The following is a 6,000-nucleotide window of genomic DNA, read 5'->3' on the forward strand; positions in this document are numbered from 1 at the left end:
ACTCACCAGCCCAATGTTTTGTGAAATATACTTCCCACATAAGCACAACAATGTTCTGACTGAGCACAAGTAACCTTTCAAAGAGAGCATTGGAGCTTTGTCATCAACCAATTTATCATGTCAGTGTCTGTTCAGCAAATCTATGCAGAGTTCATTGATATCATGGAAAAGCATTGGCTTCAGTTAGATACACCAAGCAACCTTGAAAAGGGGAGGGGAAACATCAGGCATGTTCCCGGGTGAAATTACAAATGTGGGAGATCCGCAGCAAGATGACAAATGAACCAGCTCTGGATAATCAAATACAACAGGACATACAACTGCTGGAAGAATAGCGAAGACAGCAAAATAACGAACAGCATCAGAAGTATTTCATCTGCTGGAGAAAAGAAATAGGATGGAAACATCTGATGGAAATGCACATGTCAGTGCGACAGTGGGATGTGGAATTAAAATGGTTGGCCATTGGGAGGTTCCTGCTCTTGCAGCAGACAAAGCGCAGATGCTCAATGTCATACATGGTCTCCCAGTCTGCATCCCGTCTCCCCAACATACAGGAGGCCACATCGGGAGGACTAGATGTAGACAATGACCCCTATAAATTCACATGTGAAGTGTTGCTTCACTTGGAAGGACTGTTGGGGCTCTGAATAGTGGAGAGGGAGGAGGTGCAAGTGCAGCATTTCTTGCAGTCTCAGTAAATGGGATGATTGATGGGAAGGGAGAGTGGATAAGGGAGTTACCTTTTAGCTGGCATTCCTCCCCCTTCCCCCTCATTCAGGTATCTACCCAATTTTCACCTCTCCTGAAAGGGCTCAGACCAGAAACATCGACTTCCTTTACTTTCCATCAACTCTGCATGGCCTGTTGAATTTCTCCACTACTTTTGTGTACTGCCCGAGACCCCAGCATCTGCAGGTTTTCTCATTTGCCTCCCAGTTCATCGTTCTCCTTCACCATGTGGATTTTAAATACTCTTGGTTTTATTCCAGCCAATAATTATCCATTTTCTGTCATGACTCTTTTCTCATTTTGTTTTCTCTTTGATTTGTTTCACTTCTTTGCTTTTTGGCTTTTACTTCCAATGTGTTCACTATCTATGTCACAGTTATTTGTCTGCCTCAGCTGAAGCAACTTTCCTACTAACCCATCAAGGTTGAGAGAAAGTGAAGGGTAATTTGAATGGGAGACAACCTGCAATCAGTAGACAAAAGTAGTCCTTCATCCACTTAACCTTTCCTATTAATCGCCCCCTTGGCGCCTTCCCCACGGCTGCAGGAAGTCCCACACTCGCCCCACCTCCTCCCTCGTCATCATTTGAGGCCCTATTCAAACCTTCCAATTGAAGCAAAATTTCACTTGTCCATCCGTGGGAGTCATCTACTGGATCCGGTGCTCCTGCTATTGCCTTCTCCACATCGGAGAAATTGGGAGACCCGTTCTCTGAGCACCTGCATCAGTGACATGGATCTCCTAGTGGCCAACTACAGGTACATGATCCTTTATCAAGAACCCTTGGGGATCTGAATTTCAGATTTTTCCGGATTTCGGAAAGCCCACCCGAATTGTGCTGCCGTATCCACCCCCCCCCCCCCCCCAGCTTCCAGTCGCCCAGCCGCCTCCCCCAAGTGCCGGCCGCCTCTCTCCCCACTTACTGGATTTTGGAGCTTTCCGGGTTTTAGATGTCCGGATAAAGGATCAAGTACCTGTATTTTGATTCTCTGCTCCACTCCTATGCTGACATATCTGCCCATGCTCTCATTTACTGTCAATTCAAGATCGCCTACAAATTGGACAAGCAACACCTAATTTTCCATCTTGGCATTCTCCAGCCAGATGGCATCAAGGTTGACTTGCAGTTTTGGCCAGCCTACTCCTTGTTCTTCCTCTCTCTTCTCTATCCCTCTGTCTTTTTTCCTCTAGCTCTCCACCACCTTCTCTCTCTATTCACAGAGCCATCCCTCCTCCCTTATCCACCCATTACCTCCTGCCTCTGGGACTGTGGTCCTCCCCCTGCCTCTTTCTCCCACCCCGCCCCCAACCATTTTATTCAGGTGCCTGCCTACACATTGTCCATACCTTGAAGGGTTCAAGCTCAAAAAACTTGTTTATGTATCTTTTTCTTTGCTATATAATGTACACTATTTGACCTGCTGAGTTTCTCCACCATTGTGCTTTTACTGCACTCAGTAGACACAAGTATGCTGGAGTGGATTTCAAGACTTCCAGTGTTTCCTAGCACTCCTACACTTAATATAGCAGAAAGCTTAAAAAGACTCCAGAAAGTTCTCAGTATCTTGCTCTCAATGCATTTTATCATGCAGGAGGGCATGGTTTTTGGAGGAAAACACTATTCCTTTGTGCCTGCATGTTTACCTTGTACTCCTTGAAGCTCTTCCTCAAATATCTAATTGCCAAGAGATCTATTTACATTCAAGCAGCTGTTTTACATCCACTCTTGCAGAATCACTTTTCACTTGAAGAACCAGTTTATCTTCTTCTGTCAAGTCTTATTAAATTGAGATAACAATATTCCATTGTTATTAGGCCTTAAACAAGTGGGTTAACCAGGCAATTTAACTTGTTACTTACCCAGGATTCACACGGTGTGAAAAGGTTGAACTGGGCAGGGCTAGTCAAAATTGATCAGGCTCCAAAACTTGAGGTGGGGGGGGTACTCTCAGAGTCCAGCCAAGTTCACCCAACAATCCCCTTCTGGCAGTGTGAAACAAAAAATGTCTTCCCGGGAAGGCTTTGTGACTTCAGCACCTGTGTGCAAGCATCACATAAGCAAGCCACCTCTTCTTTGAGGATTTTCAACTTTGGCTTTCCATGCAAAAGACACAACTTATGAATAAAGCTTTTACTTTTCATCATTATTATTTGGTTCCCTGGTGTTTTAAGTTAACATTAAAACTTAATTTATGTATAAATAACCAAGTCTACTAAAAGTACAAAGAAAAAAAAAATGCTACTTGACAGTTCTGGGAGTGCACATTAAATTCATACACAAGTTACTTTTTACATATTAGTTGGAACCTGCTGATTCTGTTGCACAATTTAACTTTATACTGTATTAAAATGCTCTTCAATGTTAGATTTATACAGGCAGTAAACATAAAAAAAACTGAATGAGTTTTTTTTTTGAAATGACAATAAATATTTTATAATGTATTCCAGTTTAGCACACATGATAAATCATCTATCACAGGAGTCACGTGATGGAGTAGTGGCCGGACAGTGAACTCCAGCCCTCTCCAGAAAAGTCGGGAAAAACAAAGGAAAACACAAAGGCACAGAAATAAAAGTTACAGAAAAGTGAATATAAAGGTGGAAAGAAGATGGCGACAAAAAAAGAAAAATCGAAAGCAACGGTAAGAAGAGAGGAAGAGAAGACAACGGAGGAAAAAGGTGAAGGCCTTACCTGTTCGAAGAGGCCCGCTGCGGAGAGAGAAACCCGCTCCCTCAGGTCGGTAAATAATGGACTACAAAAATGGCTCGCTGAGCCGAATAAAAGTGCGCAACCGCGCATGAAAAAAAACACACCGACGGGAGGGGGGACCAGCTGGGGAGTCGATCTCCACAGCCGGCAACGACAGCTGCAGAACACCTGCAGCAAGAAGAGACCACAGAAGACAATAGAAACAAAAAAGAAGAGAAGGAAAGGGCAACAAAGAAACAACAGATGGCCAACCCAGAGGAAGAAGAGGAGGAAGAGTACAGTGAAATAGAAGAAGAAAAGAAAGGCAAGATAAAGGAGGTACTTTCTCTTATTAAAGGATACATGGAGTCATTTAAAGAATGGCAAACACAGGAATTTAATGATTTAAGAAAAAGAATAAACAACACAGAAGAGAAAATGAATAAAATAGATATGACCTTAACAGAAATGGGAAAGAAAATGGACAAGATGGAAGAGCGGGCAGTAGCAGCAGAAATGGAGGTAGAAGACTTAAAAAAGAAATTGGAGGAATCTAATAAAAAAACTAAAGAGACACAAGATCTACTAGCTCAAAAAATAGATACAATGGAAAATTATAACAGAAGAAATAACATAAAGATAGTGGGCCTTAAGGAAGATGAAGAAGGCAAGAATATGAGGGAGTTTATAATAGAGTGGATCCCTAAGACCCTAGGATGTCCAGAACTACAGCAAGAAATGGAAATAGAAAGGACACATAGAGTATTGGCCTCTAAACCACAACCACAACAAAAACTAAGATCTATTGTAGTAAAATTCCTAAGATATACTACAAGAGAAAAGGTACTGGAGAAGACAATGGAAAAAGTAAGAGAGGGCAACAAACCACTGGAGTATAAAGGGCAAAAAATCTTCATTTATCCAGATATAAGTTTTGAACTCCTAAAGAAGAGAAAAGAGTTCAATACAGCAAAGGCGATTTTATGGAAGAAAGGATATAAATTTATACTAAAGCATCCAGCGGTATTGAAAATATTTATTCCAGGACAACAAAACAGACTATTCTCGGATCCAGAATAAGCACGAAAATTTGCAGAACAATTACAAAAATAGACTGAGGGATGAAGACGGGTAATGAGAGTAAAAATGATCACGATTGATATGTATGTGGGTAAAGACAAAAATAGACTGAGGGATGAAGACGGGTAATGAGAGTAAAAATGATCACGATTGATATGTATGTGGGTAAAGACAAAAATAGACTGAGGGATGAAGACGGGTAATGAGAGTAAAAATGATCACGATTGATATGTATGCGGGTAAAGAGGTATAAGAGTGAATAGAGACAATGTGCATACGTGAATGTATCTGTACTTAGAGGAAAATATAGATAGTATAGACAAGAATTAATAAGGGAAGGTAATGGAATAGAGAGAATAAGGAGGGAATTAAAAGAGTGACCTTTGTGACATATGAAAAGTGAAATCTTTTCTGGGGGGGGCTGGGTGGGGGGAAATAGCGGTCACTGCAAAATCAGTTGACGCTTGCGAGTGGATTCGCAAATTCAAATGGAGAGGGGAGATGTGGTTGTCCGACAAGGGATAAAGGACAACTCAGGAGGGGAAGGGGAGATTGGGGATAAAGAAGATAGAAATAGGAGAATAAGGAAAATGTTGGATGTTGTAGGAATGTTGTCTTATAAAGAGTTGAAAATAAGAAAACAGAAATGGAAAAGGAGGAAAGGTAATGATGGAAAAACGGAAAGAGAAGATAAACAAAATATAAAATGGCTACGCTGAACTATATGACTTTAAATATTAATGGAATACATAACCAAATTAAAAGGAAGAAACTACTAAATTTAAATGAATAAATGTATTCCATTAGAAAAAATAACATATAGGTTAAGAAATAATATTGAAATATTCGAACAAGTATGGGAGCCTTACATTAAATACAATAGCGAAAACCTACCGGGGACAAACATTACCTAAGTTGATGGAAGGAGAAGGAAAGAAAAGAATGGACTCAGTAGAATTTCTGGTGTATTTTTGTTGAATGACAACATTGTCTGACTGGCTTAATGCAACCTAGATTGTATACCTAAAATGGATGAGAGGGGAGGGTGGGGGGGTGGCTTGGGAGGAGGGAGGGGGGGGAGAAAAAGTCACTGTATATGTGTGAAAAAGAAATAGTGTATATCATGGCTAATGTGATTTATGGTGTGAAAAATAAAAAAAATTTCAAAAAAAAAAAAAATCATCTATCACGGTAATCCATCTCAGTACACCTTGTCATCTACTCATGCTAGATGGTTCCATGTCAACAAAGGCTTTAAACGCAGGAGTTAGTCTCTGATTGTTTTATCAGACACTTCCGTTTTGCGCGTTATCCCACCATGGCCTTGTGGTGCTTATCCAAATAAATCTATTGACCTGTGATTATATATAATTAAATTCTGTCGTGTTCTAGTAAATTTATTCCAGTTGCAAATAAAAGGGAACCTTGGCATCTCCAAGTTATCCACAATGTGTTTATGTGTGTGAGATTAAACAAACATTGAAATTTAACAGATGAGG

The sequence above is a fragment of the Narcine bancroftii genome, chromosome 5, assembly GCF_036971445.1.
Source record: "Narcine bancroftii isolate sNarBan1 chromosome 5, sNarBan1.hap1, whole genome shotgun sequence".
NCBI classification, from domain to species: Eukaryota; Metazoa; Chordata; class Chondrichthyes; order Torpediniformes; family Narcinidae; genus Narcine; species Narcine bancroftii.